Genomic DNA, 19,662 nt, shown 5'->3' on the forward strand with positions numbered 1-19,662 from the left:
AGCTGGAAGAACCTGTTTCAAGCACATTTAACTCTTTGGCTGTCCATGAGGATGGGCTAAAGCAAGTAGGAAATCTCAGCTGGCAGATGTTATAAAGAGAACTCTGGTGACACCAGGGAGTACTTCTGTTGACTGGGCCACCAGGTAAGGCACAGAACAGATATCTTGTTGGGAACAAGCTAAAGAACCTAAGTACTACCAGTTTGGTTTCAGACTCCATTTAATCCTTAGAAAAAAATTAAATTCAAGGTGCCAGGCCCTAGGGAGCTGGGAACTTCCCAGTAGTTGACCAGCTTCTGTTGTGAGGAAACAGCTGTCTGAGTCCAGACATCTCAAGGACAACTTCTCCAACTTGCTGGCAAGGTCAAACTAAGTTCATCTTCCCAGGCTCAGGAATCAACTCCACTCTTGATTAATGGAAACTTCCTTGCTCGGTCCCTTATGTGATGTGGGACAAATTAACCTCATAAGTAGACAATAGGAGGTAATATGATTAGACAATGCTATAGCCCACCTAGCATCCCATCTCTTTATGGTTTCATTCTATAAATATGATGGACAGCATCCCTTCAGGGTCTTAGTTCAGCTCACAAGTCTGATTTGTGGCCCTGATCGAGCAGTAGTGGCTTGATTACAATCAAATTTTTGTCAACTGCATTGACCTGCTGTTTGAATTATGTTGGATTTAAGCAGACCCCACAATGAGCTGAGTTTCAGGTAGTGATTATTAATATGTCACAAGTATTGAGGGAATGTGTTTATGCTAAAAAGAGATGTTATCTTTGAACTTCACATTGACATGGCTGTCCTAGATGTTACCTTCTCCGCAAAAGGCCTTTGCATGTGCCCTGTGTTCAGTTAGACTTCTCCACTATCAGCTACTATTTCATTTTCTCAATTATTGTGTCCTGTGGTATGTGTCAAGTCCCTATAAGTGGGCATAAAAATATGACCATAGATAGTATCGGTAAATTAACTTAGAATGCTTGCAATAATTTCTACCAAAAACACAAAAGTATTTTTAAAAACCCCACATACATTCCATCACTCAGATTGATAACTTGTCAGCTTTTTGTCAACTATATTGTAGAATAAATTAAGTTTATCATGTGCCTTCCCTCAAAGTTAGACCCATGTCCAAATCTTAGGATCTTGTAAATAGAATTGAATTTGGAAAAAGGTCTTTACAGATGTTCTTAATTTGTGGAACTTGATATGAGTTCATCTTTAATAACCCACACAAACTTTCAATATGGTGGCAGGCACCTCAATAGAAGCAGAGAAGTGTATAAGATGAGGTGGTGGAGAAGACACAGAGCTCAATACCATTCTCCACAGACATCTTTCTTCAATTAATTTCACATATATGGGTGTTTTGCCTGCAGGTATTTCTGTGCACTACCTGCATCTTTGGAGCCCACATAAGCAAGAAGTCATCAGATCTCCCTGGACTAGTGTTTTGGATGGCTGTGAACTGCCACGTGGATGCTGGGAATCACACTCAGGTCTTCTGGAAGAGCAGCCAGTGTTCTCACACTGAACTATCTCTCCAGTACCCACAAAGATACCTTAACAACATTAATTTGCAGACATTCTTGTTTCTGTCCTGTACATTAAATTCTTACATTTATGGTCTTATGTCATCTAAGGTATGTGAGATGCCAACTCATAGGAATCTCTAAGCAGATAAGATGAAGTCATAGAAATCAGATGAAATCATGTACATGGAGGTGAGATAGGAATGCCTACTGTCAGGGTCCATCCAGCCTCGACCCAGGATTGGAGTTCTCAACTGGAAGCAGAGATATCTGGAAGGCGCATAATAAATAAACACAGACTACTTCTTTGGGTACAAACTGACAGGCAATTTTTTCAAGGCTTAAAGTTTCTCTCTCTTCTCTCTCATTCTCTGTTTTTTTTCCCTCTCTGGCTCATTCACTCGAAGCTTGAGGCTGCACACACTCTGCATTCTCCTGTGCACTCTGCTTCTCTTGAACTCTCACACTCAGACACACCTCTGTGCATTCCCCTTTCACTGTCACACACACTCTTCACACACATCTCACAAACATACCACATGCACTCTTCTTTCACTCTCTCACACACTCTCCATGCACACCTCACATTCTCTCTTCACTCACATTCTCTCCTCACTCACTCTTCTCATGCTCTTTCTCTGTGTCTCTGTCTCTGTCTGTCTGTCTCTCTCTCTCTTCACTCACTCTCCACATTCACCTCACATGCTCTCTCATTCTCTAGACTTTCTCTTGCCCAGTCTTTTATTGTTACTCCAAAAGCAGGTTAAAAGAGAGGGAGGGGGAGGGAGAGGGAGAGAGGGAGAGGGAGAGAGAGGGGGGAGAGGGAGAGAGAGGGGGGAGAGGGAGAGAGGGAGAGAGAGGGAGAGAGTGAGAGAGGGAGAGGGAGGGGAGGGGGAGGGGGAGGGAGAGAGGGAGGGGGAGAGGGAGAGGGAGGGGGAGGGAGAGGGAGAGGGAGGGAGAGGGAGAGAGGGAGAGAGGGAGAGAGGGAGAGGGAGAGAGGGAGAGAGGGAGGGGGAGGGGAGGGGAGGGGGAGGGGGAGGGGGATTGTATAATCACTGTCAAATCAAATTCAAAAGAATAACCATGTCCTATAAAGAATCAAGTTACAATTGTTCCCCCAAAGTTTCAAGCTTCCCTATTCCCAGGTCCATAGCCAAAGTAGTAATAATTGCCAACTTATCATCCAACTTCTTTTAACTTTTAACTTATTATACTTCAGAGCTCAGAGCTCCGAGATCAGCTACTTGCATTTTCTTGTGAAGCTCTGATGATAAATGACATGGGCAAAGCTGTCAGGCAGTAGCCAGGAAGAATCAAATTAACCCTTAACTTAGTAGTTCCACTTTTGGACACTGTACACAATGACTGTCCTAAGAGTCCCAGTGTTTTGACTTAGTTTTACTAATATAAGATTTTATATATTTTATACTTGCTTATCTAGGAACCACTCTCAAGTGCTGTGTAAAACTCATTTAATAACTTTAATAGTTTTTTTTTTTCTTTCTCTGAGTCCTGTGTTGGCTCTAATTCATTTTCTAATAATTTCTTCAAACTTTCTTTGTAAATCAAGCATTAATCTGGAACTACCATTGTGCAGTTATCACATTGTTACTAAGATGAGAACACACAGCATACACCTAGGCCATTAGGACTGTGCTGTGCTGTGCCCAAGCCTTAGTTTTTAATTGTTTAAGTATTATTACATCAGGGAATCTCTGGTTTCACAGAATTCACCAGAGCAGAAGGAGAAAGAAGTAAGAAAGTCAGATATAATAGAATAATTATGCACACCAAGGTCAACTGAAAAGCAGTCACACACAAATGAAATCTGCACAGCCGGTGTCCAAGTCTAAGGTTAGGAGAAATGGGAACAACTATTGTTTACAAAGAACTATCATGGGCTACTGAGATGTCTCCATCCCAGCCTACTTGAAGGCAGTCCCTGGCATTGTATGCTGTCTTCTAGTCTGACCACAGCCACCATGGCCAATTCTCACAGATAAAGCTGAGGAACTAAGGAGGGGAAGGCATATGCATATAGGGTCTGCACAGAGAACAGCGGTGTGTCTCACAGTAACAGCCTGGGCTGAGAGATGGAGAGAGGAGGATACAGTGTGCCAGACCAAGGCAGACCTGGAAGGTCTGCAGGTGTGAGATCTGGAAAGAATCTGTGCTCTCATCCACTCTCCCTTACTGTAATAAAAGAAGTTCTTCCACATGAATATGTGTAGATCACAGACATGTTATTCTTTTCATTTATATAAGACTGTTCTTTTCTTTTTCTTTCCTGGGCCATATTTTAGATCTTCATACCTTAATGTTTTCTTCCTGGGAGTTTATTTAAAGGTAAAATTCACAAAACACTGCGCACATGTGAACAATGATGACAGAGTGGTATTTGGCACATTTCCGCTGTTGATGAACCTTCATTCCTATCTAGTCCTAGAACAGCTTCTTGGCCATGTGTAAGTTCAGTAGTTACGCTTTGTTTCCAGCACTCTCCACGGACTTCTTTTTTTCTGACATTTCATAGAAACAGGATATAATACATGACTGTTCTAGCCTCTTTCACTTAGCATAATGTCTTCAAGATCCACCATTGTTGGAGCATGTAGCAGTACTTCACTTTTTTCTATGGCTACACAATATATAGCACGCATATGTTATGTTTAATTCCACCAATGCTTCTCTGTAAAACATTGCTATGATGTTGTAAATAACCACAGTTGATTTTCTCACCTCACTAGGTAGCAATGTTTCTATTTTTCCTTTTGTGTGTGTGTGTGTGTTTTTTTAAACAGGCCTTGGAATGGAAGTCAGCACAATATACATGCTAATCGAGTACTACACTCAACTGACTCCACGGCTCCACAAGAGTCATAACTGGGTAATAAATACCATTAAATATTTATTTAATAATTACAGTTCTAATTCCAGAATAATATGCATAAATTATTTTATGCTTTGTTTAAATCCTCATTGAAATGAGGATCTCAAATTATGATGTCTCCTAGAGTCTAGAGAGATCTTGAGGCAAAAAATTTCCTTCCCTTTAATATGTGAAAGGCAGTAGATGGGGTTACTTTTAGGACTGACTTCAGCTGTCCCGATCAGAGTCCATCTCTAAGGCAGATACAACCAAGCATGACCAGATGCACTTCATTCTGCCCTGTCTGCAGCAACAATCTCTTGACTTGCTTACATATGTATCAGTGAGCCAAACCATGCAGGTATAAATGCATGTCACGGGGAATGGTTAAGCAGTGTCGACTGTACTGAAGCACTTCGTGTCTTTTTAATGGTAGGTTCTCAGCAATTCCTGAAATGCTTTCCTTGGTATGAACCTATTAGTAGCCACTCTGAGATATTAACAAGCCCCAGGTATCCCTGGAATGAGACATGGCTGTGCTTGCCAGGTTCTCGGGTAAGAGGGTGTGGTAATAATAGGTGTATGAGGATTAGTGTGATGGGAAAGAACTGAAGAAGCATTATTTATTTTAAAACTCTTAATGATGCCCTCAGTGCTAGTCTATGGCTTCTTGCATTTCTCACTAGTCTATGTAGAACTCCAGTAAACTGTCGGCATGCATCACTAAAGATCAGAACAACTGCTAACAAGTTTTCCTTTTCTTCATTGTATGAACGTCACGGAGTATGCTTCTGAAACCTAAGTGGAGGGGGTCAGAGATTGCACAGGGCATCTTGATATGAACAGTGGAGAGAGAGTTAACTGAGGATGGCTGAGGCACCTGCTGGCAAACCCACCATAATTAGCTTTACTTTTATTTTTTTTCAAGCAAAATAATAACGAACTGTCATGCCCAGTTCCCAAAACACCCAAGACCGCACCAGGGACCACGACTTGGATACAAGAACAGGACAGTCTTTATTCAAGCTCGAGCTTAGGCTACAAACCTTCCTGATGGAACAGGAAGGAGAGTGACCCCCAGCTCCAGGTGAAGGAGGTTTATAAAGGAAAAAAATGCAAGTGGGGGTTTCTAAGCCTTGGCATTAATGAGAAGGTAAAGGGATGTTGGTCTCCTTCCCAGAGTCAAAGGGTGGGGGCCATATCACTTCAAGGACTACAGACCGTAGCTTTCTAGACATTTCTAGTACCATTCTCCAAACAGAAACTTAAAATAGAGTTTGGAGGATAAGATGGAATCTGTCCTGCTGAGGTTTTTTTTTGCCTCTTCATTGGCCATGTCTCTCTAAGGGCAAATTATCTTAGAATGGAGTCTTAAGAACAAAATGGAGTTTATTTTGCTACCTCAGTGCTTTCAGAACACTATATTGTGTAGCAAAAACATATACCAAACACAGTTGCCTACTGTCTTTACCCAATAGCAGGAATTGGGGCTGGAGATACAGCACAGCTGCTCAGAGCACATTCTGCTCCTACAGGGGACCTGAGTTTGGATCCCAGCACCTACATACATCAGCTTGTAGCCACCTGTGACTCCTGTTCCGGAAGCATCCGACAGCTCAGGTCCCTGCAGGCTCCAGCACTCACATGTACAGAACCACACACAGAGCTATAAAGGGATACATAATTTAGACATATTGACATAATTTTTAAAAATCCATCTTTGAAACCCATCATTTGGAGGACTGGAGAGATGGCTCACGTGTGAAGAACATTGGTTGCTCTTGCAGACGATCAGGTTCAGTGACCAGCATGAGTGGCAACTCATGACTGGATCTGCAGTTCCAGAGGATCTGATATCCCCTTGTGACCTCTGGGAGCACCAACCACAGATGTGGCCTTCAGACATCCAAAGAGGCAAAACACTCAAACATACATAAGTTCAAAATAATCTATAAAAGTAAATGTGTTTGGGATGGTACATGACTGTATACTCCATATTCTTTTTTTGTTTGTTTGTTTTTTTGGTTTTTCGAGACAGGGTTTCTCTGTGTAGTCGTGGCTGTCCTAGAACTCACTCTGTAGCCCAGGCTGGCCTTGAACTCAGAAATCCACCTGCCTCTGCCTCCCGAGTGCTGGGATTAAAGGCGTGCGCCACCACGCCCGGCTATACTCCATATTCTTATAGAAAGTTTGGTGGATCTATTTACACTAAGATTACAACAGATCTGTGCCCAATGTGCTGTATTTTGGTTTACAATGGCTGTGCTGTATGAACTTATCAAAAGCATTCATCTCCACTCTAATCATACAGTACCACTGTCAATCATGAGGCTTATCATGGGTATCAGGTGCATGGCCATATTTGTTGCTACGTTCATGTAAATAATGGAACCATGTAAGGAGAGGCAAGAAGCAAAGCCTACCTTACACAATGTCCACGTATGAACATGCGGTTCACGCCCCGTGGGCAGCAGAAAAAACAAGGGCAGATTTGGGAGACCAAAGCCCTGGGAACCAGAGGCTACTACTGTGTCATGGGTAAGGAGACAGCATCCACTCTTCAGCTCCTTGGCTGTTACTCCACATTGGAGTCAAAGTAAAACTCAGCCTGGGTTCAGTGCAGTTCAAAGATTCTAATTCTAAGCCTAATTGCTAATTCCCTGCTCATGCCAGAAATCTGTGTGCTGCTCCCGGAGGTTGTATTTTGCTTCGTGGTTTGGGAAAGTGGGGATGCTCTTGCATTCACTTCCTAGCAGTGTGGATGAATGGGATGAAAGGAACATTTGCTAAATATCAGTCATACACTCGTCAAACTCACGAATTTGTCTGCATTTTACCCTAGAAGAATTAGAGAAGGTAGTGGCTGTTCTGATATGTGGGTTGTACTAGCAACTCAAACTCATATTTAACCCAAAAGTCCAGGATTCAGCCTGGTCTATACAGTGAGTCTCAGGGTAGCTAGGGCTACATAGTGAGACCTTGTCTTTAAAATAAAAAGTCTAGGGTTTTATTACCTACTGTGATTTGGACCTCACTAAGCTATTATAGTGAAAAAAAAAAAGAATAAATAAATACTCAGTGTGATACTATGAGAGGGTAGGGGTCCAAACCCCTGGCCATGACCAGAGACAAGGTGAACCTAGAGCTTACTGGATCAATAGAAAATGAGACCAGGAGAGACTGAGGGCAGGTGCCTCATCTCTGTTCTTCATCCACAGTCAGAACGCAGGAGCGACTCTCCTCCCCACAGGTCAGGTGCCATATGTATTGAAATAACTTGTTTCGATTAAAGAATTGCCCACACTTAGAAAGCTGAAGATGACCTTGGTGTATGAGATTGCAGCATACCCTTAAAGGCAACCTCCTGCCACCCTACTGCAAGCCAAACATACCTCCCTCATAATGGAAGGTCCTCTCCTGTCCTCTGCTTGCTTTGCGTGGCTTCCTTTCTGTTTACAATACACATTCCCTGTGCCGAGGGTCAAAGCATTCTGATCTTTGTGCCTCAGACTGATGTCTTACATTCACTACAATCAGAGGCAGGTAGATCTACAAAGCTAATTTTTAAATATTTTTTTTCTATGTGTATGAGTCTCCTGTATGTCTGTCTGTGTACCATATGTGAGCCTGGTGCCCAGAGAGACCACCAGAAGATATTAGACTCCCCAGAATCGAATATATTGTAACCATATAGTGCTGGGTCCTCTGGAAGGGCAGCCAGTGATCTTGCCGACCCATCTCTCAAGCCTTTACAACACTGGTTTTGGTGGACTTTTTTTGGAAACTGTTTTTTAGTTTTATATGTGTCATGCATGTGAGTGTGTGGGTGTAGACTGCTGTAAAGGGCTTCGTGATGGATAGAAACATGTTCTTTAATATCAGTCAAGGGAATCTGATCGGTGCTCTGTCTCAGCAGTGTGGAAAGTGGCACTCAGCAAAGAACCTGACAATGAAAACCAAAGGCTCTCTGACACTTGCAGCTTGAAGAGAAACACAAGGAGCTAATTTGACTCCGCTACAAATGATTACATAATTTCCCACAGTGTTATATAATGGCCCAAAGTACAAAGTGTGCTTAGAAAACATCCAGAAACTTCCTTGCAAAGTTACATTTGCAGGGCTATAGTTTTTCTTTTAGTGAATGTCCAACTTTTTTTTTTATTGATTTACTTCATACTTTGATGATTTGCTCTCATCCCTGTCACCCCATCTCCCCAGCCCCTCCTCCCTGCAAGTTCATTTCCATACTCAAACTGTTTGCTTTTGTTTTGTAACCCACCCGTTTCAACTGGTAGTGTGGCCATGGGGTTAGAGCTGTCCATTGGAACCTGATCTTTACAGGGTTTCATACTCAATTAAAGACAAACACTGCGCCTTTGCTAACAATTGAGCCCCTCCCTAACCATGCTGGGCTGTTGACAGACCCAGGTTTGTGCCAGCCCAGTGCAGGAAACTGCAACTGCTTTTACGTCATGTTTGCAAATGCATGCTTCTCTTTGGTAAAATGTACTTCGACATAAACAGAAGGAATCTCTAAAATCAAAAATATATAACCATGTTTTAAGAATCCACACTTTTAAATGTAGAACTCCACGGTTTAGTGTTTTGTAAGAAGGCATGGGGAAGTATGTCAGTAAAGAAATAACAAATGTGTAAGGAAATAAACTACTAGAAAACTATTAATATACTAGAAGAGCCAATTCCTGCTCGAAATGAGACATGCTGCCAAGAGTGAGTCCAGAAAATCCAAGCAGGAATCCTCTGCATTCTGTATGGTGCTAGAATAAGCTCACATGGAGTAAATGAAAGTCATGAGTTTTCATTACATTTACTTGTGGGTGTGCACATGTGTGAGTGTGTTTGTGCATGTGTAGGTGCATGTGTATATACCTGTGTTTGCTGTGGTACATGGGTTGAGATCAGAGAACAACTCTCCTCATACCCTGTGAGCTCTGGGGATTGAACTCAGGTTATCAGGTTTAGCAGCAAGCAACCTCACTTGCTGAACCATCTTGCTCACCCTCAAAGGTTAAAAAACAAAACTCATCAGACACACACACACACACTAACTCACTTTCACTGCCTTTTGGTGAAAGTCCAGGATGCAGCGTAGCTTTCAACAGCTTCTAAAAGTCTCCATCACTGGGGTATCTTCCAGATACAGCAAGTATTTCTACAACCAATCGCACAACTCACCCTGGTTTCAGTGTCAATCACAGAGTGAGCCCAGTCAACCTTGCCTGTTGTCAAGGAAGCAAACCGTTACCTGCCATTTCTAGTCCAGCTTATGGAAGCCATGTGATTAGCATTGTTGGAATCAGAGGGATTTGTCGGTCCTTTTAAGAAGGGCATCATTGAAAGCAAACTAACAAAGTTTGTATGGGTTTCCTACTTGATTTCACTAATGCCTTTGCTTGCCCCCTCCTCAGTTCCTCTTGGCTGAAAGGTTAGCATCCCACTTGTACTTACAAGAGGGTAAGTGCTCCTGCCTTACCCCTTGTAGGCCAGCAGCTGCAGTTCTCCACCCCTTCCTTGTCAACAAAGGCCACACACAGTCTGAAGGACTGAAACTGTGAGCCTGGTACCTTGGAGGGCAAGCTAGCCATTAATATCCACCTCCATAGGGATGAGAAACCGAGTCTCCCAGAGAGGGTCAGGTTTCCCAGAGACCATAGCAGACATTGAAAATAGGCAGGGGTCTCCAGATGGTTCTTCTGGTCCCTAAACTGCCTTGGACATTACAAGTTATAACTGGTCTTCACATGGCGTGGTGTTCTCACAGGGGTGTGGGGGACAGGGAGATGCTCCTGAGAAGTATGGAGATCTATTGTAAACAACCCTCCCTGACATCCTTTTCACTACTAATGAACATGTTAAAGCCTAAACGATTGAGTGATTGAGTTTCTAGAAAAGACATAGAAATGAATGAGAAGGCTTAGAATAAGATGCATTTTATTTCAACACTGAGTGCATTCTGTCAGGACGCTGATGTGCTGAGAATAGAATTCCTTCTATGCAAACTGCCCCACCCCCAATAATACAAATAAAACCCCTAATGTACTGTACAAAGTGACTTATAATTCATTAACACTCCCTGTGGCCCATGCCAGGAATCCCATTGTCTGACAGGTTGCAAATTATTTTAAACTTATTTGAGTCATGAGTGTTTAGAATTGACAAAACTGGAAAGCACCAAGCCCTAAGATCCATGTAAGCCTGAGACAAAGCGAATGAGCAGGTCCCATGTCATCATAGAGCAGGACCAGCAAACAGAAACATCTCAAATTTGTGCTTTAAGTTAAAAAAAAGATTTTTAATATTAGGGTTAAAAAAAAAAGAACCTGCCATGCCAGGCACAGTAGCATGCTGGGAGTTGGGCTCTCAGCTTCTCTAGATGCTAAAGCAGCAGCAGGACAAGTCTCAGGATCATCATGAGGCTGAGTCAAAAGAAGAGGAAGACAGAGGGACAGTCACGCTGATGGACAGGCCTGCTGTGTACTGCCCTGTCATGTCCCTGTGCTGTGGGCTCTGAGGGCTCTGTCATAGCCCTTCTCAGAGGAAGCAAGGGGGACTCATTTTTCCTGTGTTCTAACTTCCCAGATGCAACTTGAAAATATTCCCTGAACAGATGAGAGAAACCAAACCTGCTGTTCTGAAAGGCTCAGATCAGGGCTTAAGGGAGAAAGGTCAGGGAGAAAGGTCAACTTCCAAAGACTACTGAAGATGAGCCACGGGGAAGGCCTAGTCAAGGTGCTGGAGAGCTGGCTCAGCAGTTAGGAGCACTTGCTGCTCTTCCAGAGGGCCGGAGTTCCGTTCCTGCATCCATGGCAGGTGTTTATAATAATAAATGACACGTAACTCAAGCTCCAATCTTCATCATTAATTACTACTTTTGATCCTTCTCGGTATCAAAAATCACCTTAAGTCAGGGACAGAGCTGCAAAGTTGTCTTTGGCACTCCTCCACACAAATAAAAATCACCACACTACATAAAAACGGAGCCACTCTAGAAAATTCAACATCAACAAAAGATCATAAAACTATTTAGGAGGCTTGAAGCATTTCTAACTTGTCCCCCCCCCCTTTTTTTTTTTTTTTGCCATACATATCTTTAAACATTGTGTCAACCTGTATTTGGTGTGTTTTAATCATGATTTGTATTTTATTATGACTTTATTAATTCCCATGTCTTTTAAAGCATGATATACTTATGCAAATGCCTGCTCAATATTCTATAAGATAGATAAAATATTTACACTTCTTTTCTGGTGAATTTCAAGGTAACTTTAGTTTTTCATCTTATTATATTTTCTATTACCAGCTTATCAAATTTTCTATTAGAAATACGGCCATAGTGAGCATTAGGGTTTGCATACTTCTTTTGGGGGGATAATTTCTGGAAAACAAAATGTGTACCAAAGGGAGGTGATGTTTGTGGCTTTCAACATACAAGGGCACCTTCCAGGAGGAATTAGAAACATTTTCTCTATACTTCGTTTGATAATATATATATTTACCAACTTTACCTCAAAATAAGTATATCCTGTGTAAGATGGCAGACTAGAGGCCACCTCTGTGAGACTGACTAAAGGAAATCTGTCAGAATAGGGGAAAAAAATAGACTCTATTTTAAAGAGAATGAGGAAGGGCTTTGAAAACTCACAAAGATGCAGAGGTAAAGACAGGAGACACACTGAAAACAACTGAGAAGCTAACACAGCTCTAGACACATGGTCCCTAGGAGCAGTGAAAGGAAATAGAAGCCTCACCCAGAGCCTAAGCTGGGCAGCCCCAGGAAAAGCCCAGTGTCCTCAAATCGCAAGCACAGTTTAGTTGAAGGTTTTGGTGGGACACTAATTCCTCACTCAGACAGACAGTAATAGAGAGGACTCCCTTTCTGCCTTCCTGTGTCCTGGGGGGCAGTAACCAAGGTGTGATCTTCAGAGGCAGTCTAGAGAGGGGGGCAGAATCTGTCAATTATAGAGGAAGAAGGTGGCTCAGTTGCAAACGTACAGCAAAGGTGACCTTCACGGTAGGAGATGAATAAAGGAGAAAGAGGAAGGATTCTGTTGTTGGAAACATTTAATCCCAACCCGGATTTTCTACCCTGCCTTTGACCATTTAGGTCCCGAATAAGAGACACACAGCTTGTATTATTACAATAAGCCTTAGTCAGCACAAGTGCTAGGCAGCTATCTATTCTCCATGCGATTATGTCTATTTCCACTCCAATAATCCCATTATGTCATTTGCCATGTTTCCTCTGGGCTGCTCTTAACTCCAGGTAGCCGACCCACATGACCATGCTTCCATGCCTCACCTAATCCATAGTGGCTTCCTCCTCTCCCACCATCTCCCTCTTGTGGTCTCCTCCAACCCGGTAAGCCCAGGAGAACTAGGGTAGAGTCTATCACATCCAACACCACACTAGCAACCCTCATACTATCAGGGATGACAGAAAAGAATAGTCAATAGCGCAATCAGTCAAACAACACCACAAATGTATAAGAACTAGGCCAAGTGGTGGTGTAATCCTCTAATCCCAGCCTTCAGAGGGCAGAGGCATGGGGATCTCTGAAAGTCTGAGGCCAGCCGGTTCTACACAGAGAGCCCCAGGGCATCTAAGACTCTAAGGAGAAACTGTCTCAAAAAGAAATGAGAAAAAGAAAAAAGGAAAAGCCGGGCGTGGTGGCGCACGCCTTTAATCCCAGCACTCGGGAGGCAGAGGCAGGCGGATTTCTGAGTTCGAGGCCAGCCTGGTCTACAAAGTGAGTTCCAGGACAGCCAGGGCTATACAGAAAAACCCTGTCTCGAAAAACCAAAAAAAAAAAAAAAAAAAGGAAAAAAAATAATGGAACACAGTGCACTGGTGAAGACATCATAAAATGTTGTCAAATGTTGGTAGTAATTTATCTTGCATACCAGATCCCCAAGCAAACTGGAACAGGACTTTGATAGTGAACATAATTAACCTTAAACAAAGATTTTAAGCTATAAAGAAGGCCACTATAATAAGACAACAATACATAACGAAGTCATAGCAATTATAAATATGTACACATACCTAAATTCGAGTTAGCAGTTGCATAAAAAATTTATGCTATAGTAAAAGACCAGGTAGGTCTGGCTACAATCGCGGTGGTTGTCTTTAATGGCAGCCTTATCTTTAGATGGATCATTCAGCCCTCCACACTAACCAAGATACTTCAGACTTAAACTTCACCAATGATGAAATAGATTTACAGAAAAATTCAGACTTCCTGTCCTACAGATGCAAGCTATATTCTTCCCTATAGTCCACACAGTCATATCTAGAATACTCCATAAGCAAACTATATCTGCCTATAATTAATTTTTTAAGTCCTCTGAAATTGAGGCTGGGTGTGGTGGCACACACCTTTAATCCCTGCACTCAAGAGGAAGAAGCTGTCAAAACAATGTGAGTTCAAGGTTAGCCTGCTCTACATAGTGAATTCCAGGCCATCCAGGGCTATGCAGTGAAACACTTTCTAAATAACAAAGAAATGAAACAAAATTAATTATTAAAAATATCTAGCTATAGTGCAATAAAAGTTTGAGTAAGATTCCGGAGAGGTCAGAAAGAGGGGAAAGAATTCAAATGGGATAAATAAAGAAATCCATTTATCCTGCCCCATCCAAGTCTTTCTTGGAGGCCCTGAGGAAAGCCTAGCTCTGTGTCCTTGCTCAGGAGCAGACTTGGCAAGGGCAGTCTGGAGTTGAGCTGTGTGGGCCTTGAAGGAATTAATTCAGCCCCTGAAGAGACTGAAGCTCTCAGGCCAAGGCTGCTGGGTGCTAGAACAGCTCTTGAGATACCCTGGGTTCCTTTTGTGGAACATGGCTTGCTTGGCCTCCCACTTCCAACTTTGTCCCATTGTATGATGGCGTCTGCTGACTGTCCCATTTCTGCCCTGAAAACAGTAATATGGTGCTGTACTCATTAATAAGTGTTCTAGGCATAAGATAATGCTTCAGCAAGACCTCCTCCCCACCCCCAGCTTTTATCCTTTCTACCTTTCTCCTCCTCTAGCACCTCTAACTCAAGATCCCATCACTGAGGAAGGACCTTCTATTGCTATTCCAGGTCAGTCTCCCAGCTGCTGAAGAACCAATGACAAGAGGCTGAGGAAGGAGTCACAGTCTGTCTTGTAGATGCACTGCCCCAGTCTCCTCCCACAACCAGAATCTTTGCATTATCTGAGTCCTCACAGTAACAAGGGCAAGAACAAAAGATTGAGGCCTCAGTTGTATGAATTGGTTTGGAGATTTTGGTGGTGGCAGATGAATATTTTGCTTGCTTGTTTGTTGTTTGTTTATTTGTTATTTTGTGTGTCATGGTCACAATATGTAGCTCTGACTGTGTTGGTACTTGCTACATAGCCCAAGCCGACCTTGGATTCCCAGAGATTTGCCTGCCTCTGCTCACCCTAGCCTTGTGATTAAAGGCATATAACCCCATACCAGGCATCTGCCTTGTTCAGAATTCCAGCTCCATGTCTTAGTAGCTGCTTGACGTTTGCAGGGATGTTCTGTTAGAATCCAGTTACTGTTTAGACATCAATGCTTGCAACAGGTTTTCCCTTTCATGGACACAGGCAGGCTTTCCACTGAGACACTCTCTGTGAGTCCCTAGCTAAAAAAAGTTCCAGGTGCCAAAGGGACCTTTCAAGGACAAGAGTAGTGGTGGCCACACATCCTGTTCCCTACCACCTCCTTTTTAGTGAAGGTACGTGCAGAAAGGTATGTGCACACATCGTCAGAAGGGTACATGCCTACATCGTCAGAAGGGTACATGCACACATGGTCAGAAGTGTATGTGCACACATCATCAGAAGGGTACATGCCTACATCGTCAGAAGGGTACATGCACACATGGTCAGAAGGGTACATGCACACATGGTCAGAAGGGTACATGCACACATGGTCAGAAGGTTATGTGCACACACCATCAGAAGGGTATGTGCACACATTGTCAGAAGGGTTTCAGGGCACACCTCTCATTCTCTCCTTAGAGGCCTCACTCACCTCACTGTTATTGGTTTGCCTGTCCATAGTATTATTTTTTAAGAGTAAACTCTTAACTCCTCAATGATGCATCCAGGTGACGTCCTCAAATCACTTCTCTGAGGTGATTTAACCCCTGATCCCTGTGTTTCAGTTCTCTCCTGCACAAAGCAGGGATGAAGCAAAGGTTAAATAACTTAGTACAAAAAAAAAAAAAGAAAAAAAATCTTACAGTTAGGGCGATTCCAACATGCCCCTCCCACTCCACCCAGGGACCTAGCAACAGCTTATGTTATCACCTGCCACCTTGACCTGTCACCATGACCTGCCACATGCAACCTGGCCCATGTTTAAGAGGACTGCATTCAACAGGTTTTGGGACAGGCCCTGCTCCAGTTGTCCAGGACCCACCGGAAGACCAAGCTGCACATCTGTTACACAGGTGCGTGACGGCCTCGGTCCAGCCCGTGTATGTCCTTTGGTTGGTGGTTCAGTCTCTGAGGGGCAGCAAGCCAGATGTAAAGTGAATAATTTAAAAAAGAAAAAGAAAAACAAGGTTTGCTTGAGCATTCACTCTGTCTCTGTCTCTGTCTCTCTCTCCCCCACCCTCCCTCAAATTCCTGACCATCTTCTCTGTCCTGCTTCCTGTCCTTTCTTCTGTCCTCTGTGTCCCCCACTTCTCTGCCCTCATGGCTCTACTCCAGTCTGCCTGCCTATACCCCTTCCCGAGGACCTCACTCCCCTCCCCCTTTATGCCAGGTCTGTTACATTGTGTGACTTCTCAGGGGGACCCCTTGGCATAGGCTTCTAGGTAGCCCTGACACTACCTTATATTTTACAACACCTGGCACATAGTTACCATTTGATGAGGGTTCCTCAACTCAGTAGCCAGAGGCCCTACAGTGCTGTCTGTGTTAGACCTGTGAGGAAACTGAGACTGGCACGAAGAGTTTTTGTCAGATTTAGAACTGAAGGCCAGGTTTCCTGGGAAGACTCACTGTCTGTTTTTATGCAGTGATAAGAAAAGCATTAGAGCTTAAGGAACACTTGCTAAATGCTCCTTGTGCCAAAGCCTTAACACACAGAGCGTCATTCGTTCCTCGTAATCAACAAAGCAAGGTTCTTAAGCGTGTTCTTTGCTCTCAAGTTAACAGAGAAATCTGTGCCTTTTCCACTTAGCAGGTATTCTTATCTCCATTTTAGAGAGGGAAATGTTGAGGACAAGAAATTCAGAATGCAGCCGGGCTTGGTGACACATGCCTTTAATCCCAGCACTCAGGAGGTAGAGGCAGGTGGATTTCTGAGTTCAAGGCCAGCCTGGTCTACAAAGTGAGTTCCAGGACAGCCAGAGATATACAAAGAAACTCTGTCTCAAAAAACCATAAAAAAAAAAGAAAGAAATTCAGAATGCAAAGATTTATTGCTCTGTCAGTGATGAGCACTCAGGACCAGGACACAGGGCTCTGCATTCCCAGAACCTGGGGCATCATCAATGTGTGTTTGGTGACCTCTGCAATGCAAGAGATCAGCTTACTAACTTTACAAACAGCAGTGAGCTACCAGGACAAACTGGGTGACGTTTATGCGTTACTCAAGGTCAGGAAGTGTTGAGAATTGGTTCTACTGCTTTCTCTTAACTCGGATCCCAAAAGCCCTGCTTCCAGACGCTGAGGGTCCCTGCCCCCAGCTGGCTTTGACTGTTAATAAAGAACTGCGATTCAGCCAATGCCTGGCACAGAGATGGAGGTGAGATTTTTAGACTGTGAAGGCAAGGGACCAAAGGGGAAGAAGGACAGAATTACCATGATGAGGAAGCAAAGAAAGCAGACCTAAGGCCCACCAACATGTAAGACTCGGGGAAAGCAGCCCAGATTCCCTGATCCCACTACCCTGATTGTGTCTGGGGTAGCACAGAAGAAATGTAGATTTTAAAAGATGTTAACTCAGGAATACCAGAGGAAAGTATGGGCTAGCGGCAGGGAGATTTAGAAGTGCCTAGCCATGGAGCAAGTAAAGCTTATCAAAATTAGCTGTCCTGTGTGTCCTGGAAGGGCTGCAGCTGACTGCCCGCTGTAAGAACATGAAAGATCATGACAGAAGGTAAAAGGTCACAGAAGCCCTGAAATTGGCAAAATAGATTTCATTGTTAGTAGAAGTAGCTTCACTGATTTAGAAAAATAGAGGTGCACAATGCTCTGGCCACTCCTTGAAGCCGTGTGTCTGCCAAGGTTTTGACGGTTCCTTGAACCCAGGTGTGTGCTCACTGATGAAGCCCATTGCCAGGTGTTTGTGATATTGGTTGCTGGGAAAGAGTCAGAAAATCTCCCCAGCAACCACAGCCGGGCCAGTCCGGAGTTGCTACACCTACACCTGCATCAGACTCTTTCCTTGTGCCCCTCCCATACCCATTTCTTGAGAATAGACATTGTTTAGATCTGGAAATCCCTTACTCCCCCTTTCTCCTTTTCCCCCTGAGGGCCTATAAAAACTGGGACCCCTTTACCCTCGTGTTCGACTCCTCTACCCCTGTGTGGGATATGAGTCGTCCCCAGAGCACTGGCTTTCAGAACACTGGCTTTCCCCGAATAAAGCCTCATATGGTTTGCATCAAGCTTGGTCTCTTGTAAGTTCTTGGGTGTCCGCTATTGTCCCCAGACCTGAGTCAGGGGCTCCTCTCAGAGTCTTTCAAATACAGACTAGGTCTCAAGACACAGCCCTTTACTAGGTCATAGTGACTGTGATCACACATGACTGTGGCTGACAGGCCAGACAGACACAACTGGTCTGGCTTCTGTTGTTTCTATGTTTTCCTCTATCATCAGGCATAGACTCAGGGTCTGGGATCTCAGGTCATGTAATGGGAGGTGATGGCCAACCCATAAGCCCTCCCAATTCTGCTGGTCCCCCCTGCTGGAAGAGGAAAGGATAAAAACACCACCACTTTAAAGAGCTGTCTTGTCACTCTCCCTGCTGTCCTCCATAGGGAAATGATTTACTGCAACTTAAGGGGCAGCAAACACAACAGCTCTGGAGTCCAAATGGCCTCTTATGTTGGAGGCAGAGCAATGTCTGTGCCTTAAGGGGCTTCCCTTTCAAGGTTCCACAGCTGCCACTGCGTTTAAAGGGTCCCCACTTAGGACTGGAGTAGGGACAGAGTATAGGTTGAGCAGAGGGGTATTTATTCACTTAGTTCCTGAACATGCCCCACCCCGCAAGCTGTGGAGAATAGTATTTTCTGGAGACGTCTTACACAACCCTAAACCCCTGAGTTCAGACTGAGATGCAGTCTTATAGATTTTTGTTCCCTCTCACTATCATCAGAAAGTCTGCTGAAGCCAGGCCCTGTGTGGCTGATCGTACTCTCTGCAAAACGTCCCTGGAGGTAACCGCATGAACTCTGATGGTCAGCAAGCCCTCAAGGCGTGGGACATGTCAGGCACTGAGCAAAGCTGGCCCAAGTGTGAGGTGACATGCTGTGGGTGGCAAGAGCTGACAAGTCAAGGCTGCCAAAGCTCATTGGAGCCCAGACAATGCCAGACATGGAGATGGCAGGGTTGCTGTTTCCCTGCTGGCTCTCAGTGTGGATTTGGTCCTGTCACTCCTTGCTGTCTACCCTCGATCCTCTCTTTGGTAATGAGTGTCTTTAGTCTGTGCTGTGACACACTGGGAGGCTGTACTTCATTGTCCTGTATCACTGGGGCTCATAGTTTAGAGATTGCACCGAGTCTTAGAAGCAACTTTGGAAGAAGAGTCCTGAAATGTGTCTGTGGTGTAGCATCAAGTGTAGCACAGAGTCTCAAGCTTCCTGCACTAGAGATGCTGGGCACACGAGCACGGAGCCCAGCCTCCAGGCTTCCAGGTTACTGGCTTTGGAGTAGGGCCTGGGAAGCTGCTCTTCTAATTCTTTCTCAAGTGGTGCTCACACAGGTCTGGGCACCACCCTTGGAAGATCATTGTGTCTATTTAAGACTAAACTCCAAGACGGCTTAGCTAGGCAGCAAACAAGCAAACAAACTGCCAACTGTTCTGTTTCCCACTCGAAGTCAAGATTCACTCAGCAGAGGCAGTCACCAAGTCCTCTAAGAGATGATGAGAGGTGACATCTGGTGGGCTTTGGGAGAGTTTCACAGTGAAGGGCATTTGAGAAGTGGAGAGCCTCTGGGATAAGCTTAGTGGTGCAAACGACCTGGCTGACACACAGCCGGTCTATCAGACAAGCCTGCAGATTCAATG

General features: G+C 44.0%; 1 long non-coding RNA gene across 1 annotated transcript; it reads left to right on the top strand.

Annotated features, from left to right (window-relative positions):
• The first annotated feature begins 9 nt into the window (after positions 1–9).
• Positions 10–1,634, top strand: LOC147006014 (uncharacterized). The gene is made up of 2 exons (XR_015046760.1): positions 10–144; positions 1,386–1,634. It is a non-coding gene; the product is annotated as an uncharacterized LOC147006014 (long non-coding RNA).
• Positions 1,635–19,662: the final 18,028 nt, after the last annotated feature.

Source organism: Mus caroli, unplaced genomic scaffold (genome assembly GCF_978045245.1).
Source record: "Mus caroli unplaced genomic scaffold, Mus_caroli_1 scaffold_1, whole genome shotgun sequence".
Classification (NCBI taxonomy): Eukaryota; Metazoa; Chordata; class Mammalia; order Rodentia; family Muridae; genus Mus; species Mus caroli.